The sequence below is a fragment of the Cebus imitator genome, unplaced genomic scaffold, assembly GCF_001604975.1.
Source record: "Cebus imitator isolate Cc_AM_T3 unplaced genomic scaffold, Cebus_imitator-1.0 Scaffold406, whole genome shotgun sequence".
NCBI lineage: Eukaryota > Metazoa > Chordata > Mammalia > Primates > Cebidae > Cebus > Cebus imitator.
Window position 1 is genome coordinate 1,162,139 of NW_016107721.1, and position 10,121 is coordinate 1,172,259.

General features: G+C 48.1%; 1 protein-coding gene across 1 annotated transcript in view; it reads right to left on the reverse strand.

Moving 5' to 3' along the window:
* The window catches only part of GRK5 (G protein-coupled receptor kinase 5), a 242,554-nt gene that overhangs the window by 152,157 nt on the left and 80,276 nt on the right, over positions 1-10,121 (reverse strand). The window lies entirely within an intron of this gene.

Sequence of the window (10,121 nt, forward strand, 5' to 3'; positions counted from 1 at the left end):
AAAAAGGAGAAGGAGGAGGAGCAGAAGGGGAAGAGGAGGGAGGAAAGAGGGAGGAGAAGGACGAAGAGGAAGAGGAGGAGGAAGAAGAGGAGGAGGAGGAGGAAGAGGAGGAGGAGGAAGGAGCAGCCAAGGCACACAGTGAGCAGTGGCTTTGTTAGTCGGAGGGAGGACAGGCCTGCCCAGCAGGCACCATTGGCATTTTTGGAGGACAAAGCAGGCATCTTTGCCTTTTTATTTCCACGTCAACACAGGCCTGAGGCAGTCTGCCCAGCACGGCCAGTCCCACTGGAGGGCCTCTGGCTGGGATCACAGTTTGAGAAACAAGGTGGTAACATGGATAATTACAGAGTGGGACAGTGGGTGAGCCAGCATCCCTTTGCTGCCATCCAAGGGGTGACTTCCAGGAAATGCCCAGGGCAGAAGGAGAGATTCTCCATTTCCACGGAAGAAAAGAATATGTGGAAATTAACTTTTCTTATAGCATGACGGATTTATGTGAGACTTGTGGGGAAAGTTCTAGAACATATCACGCTATTTCGTGCAGGCCTCAGGGTCTGGAGCGTCCCCTGGAGATCTAGGGGAGACCTCTGGGGGCAGCCCCAGCCCACCTCTGCAGACTTTCCTGACCTCAGCAGGCAGCTTCAGCTCCCCAAGCCTGGGCTTCCTTTCCTATAAAACAGGAGGAACAGTCCGCGCCCTGCGTACTTGATGGGGCTGCTGTGAACACCCACTATGTGTAGAGACAGTGGAATAGGACTCAGCAGCAAGAATGAGCCCAACACAACTGCACGCAGCCACAGGCCCAAATTTCAAAGACAGTGGTGAGCGCAAGGTGCCAGACTTGAAAGGGCCAAGGCTGCACGGCTTCTATCACCCAAGGGCAGGCAAAACTAAGCTGTGGCGTTAGAACCACCTCAGGGCAGATGGTGCCTGCAAACGCTCCTGGGGGATCCTGGAGCATAGGCGACATTGTGTTTCTTGACTAGGTAGGGTTCCATAGGGTATGCACTTTATGAAAAACCATCCAGCAGGATGTCTATGGGTTCTGCACTTTTTTTTTTTTTTTTTTTTGAGACTGAGTCTCACTCTATTGCCCAGGCTGGGGTACAAAGGCACAATCTTGGCTTATTGCAACCTCCACCTCCCGGGTTCAAGTGATTCTCCTGCCTCAGCCTCCCAAGTAGCTGGGATTACAGGCACACACCACCACACCCAACTTTTTTTTTTTTTTTTTTTTGCATTTTTAGGAGAGATGGGGTTTCACCATGTTGGTCAGGCTGGTCTCAAACTCCTGACCTCAAGTGATCCGCCCACTTCAGCCTCCCAAAGTGCTGGGATTACAGGCATGAGCCATTGTGCCTGGCCAGGTTCTACACTTTTTTATGTAGACAGTACAACTCGATAAAAAGTGAACCCCACAGAAATAGTGTGGAAGTCCTTTGTAAACCTCAAGGTTAAGATATTCATAGAAGAACTCGTCTCTTAAAACACAGTGCTACTGATCTCTTGGAAATGAAAGGCAGGTGAGATCATCTCCCAAAGTGTTAGTTTCACCTGTGATTTGGGGAAAACTATGGGAACCTTATCCTCTTTCCCAGATCTATGCATTTCTAAGCTGGTTGACTATGTGGGGGCCAGAGGGGGCAACTTATGCCCTTTACCAACGGTACATTGATGCCTTTCATTATACTGAGTTACCCCCTTTGCCATCTACCACACCCCCAATATACAGATTACTCACCCACTTCTTATACCAACTTTTTGCCTCTTGGGCGATGCACTCTGGTCTGTGAGCAATGGATAGCAGTGCTGACCCTAGACTGAGGGTTGAATCTTGTGGATAATCCTTTAGAAGGTAACACATTGGTCCTCAAATAAACCAAATTTTGCATCCTGCAGAAAGGAAGATTTATATTCTCCTTCCCTGCTGGCCCACTTCCTGCACACCTCTCCATTTTAAAAACATATTTGCCAACTTGTAAAAACCTGTGGCACAGCGGCTCCCAGGCTCATGAGACATGCAGATTTTTCTGCTCAGCCACAGCATTTTTCTTTAGGGAGAACAACACTTTAAGTCGAAAGAAAAATCCACACTCCGAGCCACCAAGCCTTTGCAGGGAGTGCTTGATGCCAGGGAAGCTGGGTACACCAGCAGGATGCCAGGGAAGCTGAGTACACCAACAAGAAAAGGCTGCTTCCCCTTAAGAACACATCTGCTTAAGGCCAGGCGCGGTGGTTCATGCTTGTAATCCCAGCACTCTGGGAGGCCAACGTCGGCAGATCACAAGCTCAGGAGATCGAGACCATCCTCGCTAACACAGTGAACACCCGTCTGTACTAAAAATACAAAAAATTTTGTATTTTTTTTTTGTTGGGAATGGTGGCATGCTCCTGTAATCCCAGCTACTCAGGAGGCCAAGGCAGGAGAATTGCTTGAACCTGGGAGGCGGAGGTTGCGGTAACCTGATATTGCACCACTGCACTCCAGCCTGGGCAACAGAGCAAGACTTCGTCTCATGAAAAAAAAAAAAAAAAAAAAAAAAAAAAAAAAAACAACATCTGCTTAAATGAGGGGTCTGTGACATACTGCAGGGGGAGCCGAGAGTCCCGCATGCTACGCCAGGCCAGTCACTATAGGGTCGGGGACACCTTCATCCATCCCTCTCCGTACTTCATACATGTGGAAAATGAGTGCTTGAGGTAAAGCAGCAGTTCTCAAACTCTTTCAACATGACCGTGCAGGGTTCCCTAGGGACATCTCCCCCACCCCAGAACCATCAAAGTGAGGCACAACAGGTTTCTAAGACATTTAAGCAAGTTTGGAAACTACTGGATTAGATGAACTTGTGGCTTCACAAAGGGAACCCAGGATTTTACTGTGTCTCCTGGTATGAAAGATAAGTTCTTTGTTTTTTGAGATGGAGTCTCACTCCATCACCCAGGCTGGAGTACAGTGGTGTGATCTCGGCTCACTGAAACCTCCACCTCCCGGGTTCAAGTGATTCTCCTGCCTCAGCCTCCTGATTAGCTGGGATTACAGGTGCCCACCACCACATCCAGCTAATTTTTTGTATTTTTTGTAGAGATGGGGTTTCATCATGTTGGCCAGGCTGGTCTCAAACTTCTGACCTCAGGTGGTCCAACCACCTTGGCCTCCCAAAGTGCTAGTTACAGGTGTGAGCTACCACACCTGGCCAAAAGATAACTTCAAGGCTCCTCAGCCTCTGTTAGAAACCTACTCCAATATTCATTTGTTCATTCTGTTAGTCAATGAACACCTGCTATTCTTGGCACTGAATATGAAAGAGGAGACAAGGCCTGGTCCCTGCCTCCCAGGGTGGTAGGATGTGGATGTGCCAGCCTTTAGTAAGAGGTCTGACTCAAAGAGGGTCGAATGTGCAGACTGCAGGGAGCATGGGGGAAGTCTGTAGGGAGAGTCGGGGAGGCCCCATGGCAGGCAGTGTTTGAGCAATGGTTGAAGTTTGCCAGGGGTAGGGGATGAGGCTGAGGGTAAATGGAATTTCTGGCAGAGGGAACAGCATATGCAAAGGCTCAATGAAGAGAAAGCAAAGCTGAACATGCCAGAGCATGAAAAGAAGGAAGGGTGCCCAGGAAGGGTGGGGCTGGAACCATGGCAGAAAAAATAAGAATGGGGTCCTGGGGGTGCACTGAGGAAGCTGATCTGACCACTCTGGATAACAGGATTTGGAGATTAAGGGAGAGGAGTGTTGAGACAGGCTCCCAGGCCATTTGTGGATGCAGGGTGAAAAGGAAGAGCACATTTAGAGAGACTGCAATTGCTACAACACTAGCAATAAAACCCATCAGAAATGCTCAGTTTGAGAAGCCTAGAACACCCCGGCAGAGTCAATGGCATCCAGAGAGAGATGTGCACTAGAGGTGAGGGATTCATGGTCATCAGTGGGACCAGAAACAAAGCATTCAAGAGCTTGGCCCTGGAGTTGGCTCCTCTGCCCACCAGGGCTGTGACTGGGTAGAAACCTCAGGTCTCCACTGTTTCCTGTTAACCTGGATAATTCCCACTAGGTGTCAGCTCCCCCAAAGGCAGGAACCACATCTGTCTTATTTGGCACCTGGAATTGTACCTTGTACACAGTAAGAGTTCAAAAATCTTGGTGAATGAAAGAATGAGTAAGTGACCAAATAGTGCTGACCTCAGAGAGCTGCATCATGAGGATTAAACAAGGTATGTACAGGGCTGAGCATAGCACATGCATGCAGTAAATGCTCAATAAATGTTACCTCAAGTAGAGGCACTTCCTCCAGAATGGTGAGGCCTGAGCCCCAGGCTGTCAATATTTCAGGAAGAAATAGATAGAAAGACAAAGGGAGGTTCCAGTGAGGATAGGGCCCTGAGCCCCAGCAAGAAGTAAATTTCAAGCAAAGACAGTGAGACAATTTCAAACGCTGCTCAGAGATCGTAAGGTTAGAATGAGAAGTTTCCATTGAGTTCAACCTAGAAGTCTGTGTTAGTCTGTTCTGTGTTGCTATAACAGAATACCTGAGACTGGATAATTCATAAACAACAGAAGTTTATTTGGCTCATGGTTCTGGAGGCTGGGAAGTCCAAGAGCATGATGCCAGCATCTGGCAAGGGCCTTCGTGCTACATCACTCCATAGTGGAAGGGAGAAGGGCAAGAGAGAGCAAGAGCAAGAGGGCAAGAGGGGGCCAAACTCACTTTTATAAAAACCTACTCTTGTCACAACAAACCCACTCCTGAGTTGACAACATTAATCCATTCATAATGGCAGAGCCCTCATGGCCTAATCACCTCTTAACCAGTTCTATCTCATAGTATCATCACAATGCCAATCACATTTTAACTGAGTATTGGCAGTGACATTCAAACCACAGCAAAGTCCTTTGCCAGAGCAGCCTGGTGAAGGATGAGAGAGAGACATCTGACCTCTGTACAGTGGGGAGGCCAGACTCTTCACCCCTCTGCAGGCTGTTAGGGCTCCTCTACAACAGAAGTGGTGATGACGATGACAATGATAGTGAAAATGAGAACAACCGCACTAACATTCACCAAACTCTTTAAATGCCAGGTCACGTTCTAGGCCAACAATACAGCTTCATCACATTTCATTTTCTCACCATGACTTTGAAATTACACCCAAGAAAGAATAAGATCTCCCCTAGTAGCTTCTGTTTCCAAACCAACCCCATGGCAGAGTCTGGGCCCATACAACTCCCCACTCCTTCCTGCAGTCTCCATGCAGTGTCCTGAAGGAGGGGGCCCTTAATGACACCAAATCCCTTTGGAAGCTCCTCACTGAGGCTGCTCCCCTGGCTAGTGAGCTCCCAGGAGGTTCCTATCTTGATGTGAGGGGAGGTGCCAGCTTCAGCTGTGGCCACTAGATACCAGGACAGAATCCAAGTTCTCACAGGTCAGGTGGCTGCCCACAGGGAAACCGGCGTGTCCTTCTGCACAGGAGCACTGGGGTGAGTCCCTGCGCCTGGACTCACTCAGGCCCAGGCTCCATCCACAGAATGTGCTGCTTGTGGACAAGTCATCTCACTTCTGGCAGCTTTAACTGACTCATCTATAAAATAAAGATTATATATACGAATCCCTCAAGGGCTGTTCTATGAGGACTGTAAAATTGATTTTAGGAGCAAAAATTCCGTAATATGCCAAAGCCATGAGAGATACTCATCAGAGTCTTCAGCCATGGGAACCATTCCCTATCAGCAGCCAGAATTAATGATGCACCATGACGTCCTCTACAGCAGCCTGAACCTCGACCAGCCATCCCAGGACCTCCTCAGAGAAACCTTTTCTGCCACCCATGCCTGCCCTTCCTAGCCACAACTACACATCTCTTCCATCTGCAGCAGACCATCATGGCAGACATTGAATAGGGCCTGTTCACCAGCCAGTGGTTCCTCTCCCTTTACTCCTGTGGACAGAGTCCACCTCAACTACAGAGTCAGAAAAAGCCAAATATGCACTTGTCCAGCCTAACCTGCAGTTAGCGCATTTGCTATGTGATCTGATTCTGGCTAGTAGAACTGATGAAGGGCATTTGCTGGGGAGCTCTAGGAAAGGTTCTTTTCCTCAGAGAGATAAGAGGAGAAAAAGTCCCTTCTCCGGCTGGACATCTAAATGGGACTAGCTGTGATGCCTGGAACTGCCGCAATCATTTTGTGATATGAAGGGACAAGCCTGAGAACCAAGCCAATACCTTGAGGATGCTGGTGGAGAAAAATAAAAAGAGCCTAGGTCATGGATGGCACCGCTGAGCTGCCAAGCTGGTCCTGGGGCCGCCTAGCTCCAGACTTCTTATGATGTGGGATGGTAGACATCTGTTATTATTTAAACCATTTGTAATCAATAATTAAGCCTTATTTCTTGAAGCCCAAATCATCCTGATGGTTTCTTTTTTTCTTTCTTTTTCTTTTTTTTGACCAATCAGCACTTCTGGCTCACCTGATGGTTTTTCTTAATTGCTATTTTTAATTTTTTTCCATAAGTTACCAGGGTACACGTGGTATTTGGTCACATGAATAAGTTCTTCAGTGGTGATTTGTGAGATTTGGGCGCACCCATCACTCGGGCAGTTTACACTGCACCTTATTAGTATTTTATTCCTCACCCCCCTCCCACCCTTCCCTGCAAGTCCCCAAAGTCCATTGTGTCATTCTTATGCCTTTGTGTCCACATAGCTTAGCTCCCACGTATCAGTGAGAACACACAATGTTTGGTTTTCCATTCCTGAGTTACTTCACTTAGAATAATAGTCTCCAATCTCATCCAGGTCACTGCAAATGCCATTAATTCATTCTTTTATGGCTGAATAGTATTCCATCATATATACACACCACAGTTTCTTTATCCACTCATTGATTGATGGGCATTTGGGGTGGCTCCACGATTTTGTACTTGCGAATTGTGCTGCTATAAATACGCATGTGCAAATGTATTTTTCATACACTGGGTAGACACCCAGGAGTGGGATTGCTGGGTCAAATGGTAGTTCTACTTTTACTTCTTTAATGAACCTCCACACTGTTTCTCACAGTGGCTGTACTAGTTTACATTCCCTCCAGCAGTGCCTGATGGGCTTTCCGCTTATTTATTCAACTGCTATCTATCGAGTGCCGACTGTGCCCTGCCCAGTGTTGAGTCTAGGGCCCCACAAACAGGATACGTTCTCTGCTCTTAAAATGCCTGTGATTTGACGGAGGGACTGGCAGACTTTTTCTATAAAGAGCCTTTGTCTTTGTAGACCACATGGTCTCTGTCAAGATTATCCTGTTCCACCATTGTACAGCAAAACAGCCATAGGCAACATGTAAAAAATAGGCATGGCTCTGTTCCAAAAGAGCTAAAGAACTGTATTTGTAAAAATAGAAGGCAGGCCAGAATTCGCCTAAGGGTCACAGTTTGCTGGCCCCTGTCCTGGATCCTCAGAAGTTCTAGAAATTACGTCTCCCACTGCCTCCCTCAACCTGAGCCCTGTGAGCTTCAGCAACGGCCCTGGCCACACAGAATCTAGACCCAAATCTCCTAACCACTGGCCCACACCTGATTCCTACTTACTTTGTGCCCTGAGGTGAGTCTTGGCCCTTTCCTGAGAACAAGAGCATCTGGAGAGAAAAGCCCAGAGGTCCAGGCTGACAGGTGGCTGGGTGGCAGGTAGGGTCAGGACAGTGCCCACCTGGGAAAGCCCTTTTGGGAATCAAACATTTCCTTGCAACCCAGCCCCTCACCCCAACTTCTAGGTCCTGGCAGAGGGCTCGGGCACATGGATAACCAACCGAGATGTGGTCCTCACACCCAAGAGCATCTACTAGGTTGGACCAGGCCTTATGGACCCATTATAAGTGGTATAGTCTCACCTTACAAAGAAATCAAGACTAGGACAAGTTCAAAAATACGCTCGAGTGGCAGAGCGGGGATTTGAACTTGGGTTTGTGAAGTATTCTCACCACCACACATGCCTCTCTCCCAGATCCAGGTACCTAGCTCCCTGCAGGAGGGGTCAGAGGCAAATAAGTACACATGGGTCTCCTCACACCATGAAAGCAAGTGGAGAAGTCGAGCCTCCCTCCTTTCACAGCTTCTGGGTCTCCATTTTTCCCCAGCTCCACAAAGCAGAGGTGTGGGCAGGGGATGAGAGTGCTCAGCTCTCAGACCCCAGGGATTAGCAGGTGACTGTCAAGCATCTGAAAAGACACAGAGTGCTCTTGTAATTATTAGACCATAATAGATTCATATTCACCCCCTCCATCTGAAGGCGTCTATTTCAGGTTTAACGTAACAATAGAGTATTGTTCCTACTCCAGACTCAGGTACCACCCCGAGGTGATGGCAGCACCCACCCAGCCCCATCCTGGCGCTGACTGCTGCCTTGGGGCAGAGGCAGCACCACCCAGGCATCCAGGCCATCATCCACTCCCTCCTACACTCCCAGCAAATCTCCTGGGCAGTGACGAGGGGGCTCAAGGTCTATCCAGAAGGGGGAGAGCCAATTTGCCTGACACCTGGTGCCCAGCACTCAGCAGTCAACATAAACTATCCTCCCAATGCCCGTGGCCAAAGGTCACCAGTGACAGCCCATGACGTACACTAGGAGGTCAAAAGATGGACAAGGAACAGTAATTACTTACTACACAGACAGAGTGCTTGCTGTATACCCCATCTATGCTCCTCAATTGAATTCAAACTTTGCATTCAAGGTTTTACAACTATCCCACGGTAGAGCTTAGCATCTGTCAGCTAATAAAGCAGGCTGGGCATGGCCACAGGAAAGCACACTGGATCAGCAGTCAGGAGCCTGGGCGCAGGCTGGATGCACCTCGGTGTGACTCTCCAGGCCTCAAGTCTCTCTTGTGCTTTTTTGTTGTTTGTTTTTGAGGCGGAGTCTCGCTCTGTCTCCCAGGCTAGAGTGCAGTGGCCCCATCTTGGCTCACTGCCACCTCCACCTCTCCGGTTCAAGCAATTCTCCTCCCTCAGCCTCCCATGCAGCTGGGACCACAGGTGTGCACAACCATGCCTGGCTAACTTTTGTATTTTTAGTAGAGATGGGGTTTTACCATGTTGCCCAGGCTGGTCTCAAACTCCTGACCTCAAGTGATCCCGCCCACCTCAGCCTCCCAAAGTGCTGGGATTACAAGTGTGAGCCACAGTGCCCAGCCGCCTCAAGTCTCTTGCCTGTTAAATGGGAGATAAAAATATGGCCCCCACCCATTTCACAAAAGTGAGGTAAAAGTCAAAGAGAGTAAGCCACTTCCTGGCTGCATAAACTTAAACAACAGCTTATACATAACTTCTTCAGGTCTTAGCTCCTTTGTCTATAAAACAGGAAAATTCTTATTCATACAGCTCCAGAGTATGACAGGAGATGAAACCACCAAATGCTTCGTGCAGTACATGGCCCAGAGCTCAAAGTTTCCCAGTATTCAATGATTAGAAGATGCTTTGTAAACCATAAAGTCAACATGCAGTTGGCCTCCCATATCCACGGGCTCTGTATTTGTGGATCTAATCAACCACAGATCGAAAAAATTCGAAAAAAAAAATGTATCTGTACGAATATGTACAGACTTTTTCTCTGGTCATTGTCCCCTAAACAATACAATATAGCAACTGTTTACACAGTATTTACATTCTATCTAGAGATGAGTTAAAATATACCAAAGAGTTTGTATAGGTTATATGCAAATACGACACCATTTTATAGCAGGGGCTGTGCACCTGCAGATTTTGGCATCCTCAGGAGGTCCTGGAACCAATCCCTCATGGACACCCAGGAACTGCTATGACTAGAGAGCCCTGCCCCTCACCCTGTCCAGTCTAGCAAATGGCAGCCTTAAGTTTGTGTGCAATTTCAAATGTACTTAGGCCCTGAGGGTAAGAACAAGGTTTAGGGAAGTTTAGAGTATTGGGGTTTTTAAAATTCTCTGAAAGATCCCCAAAATAGCTGCCTGCCCAAGGCAGCAACCCAGAAGCAGTGAGCAGATGAATGTGGAGGTTATCCCTGTGACGCCAAGGCACCATATGGTTGTGAAGGAAGAGGACAAGGAGGAGGAGGAAGAGGAGGAGAAGGAGGAGGAAGAAAAAGACAAGCAGAAGGAGGAGGAGGAGGAGGA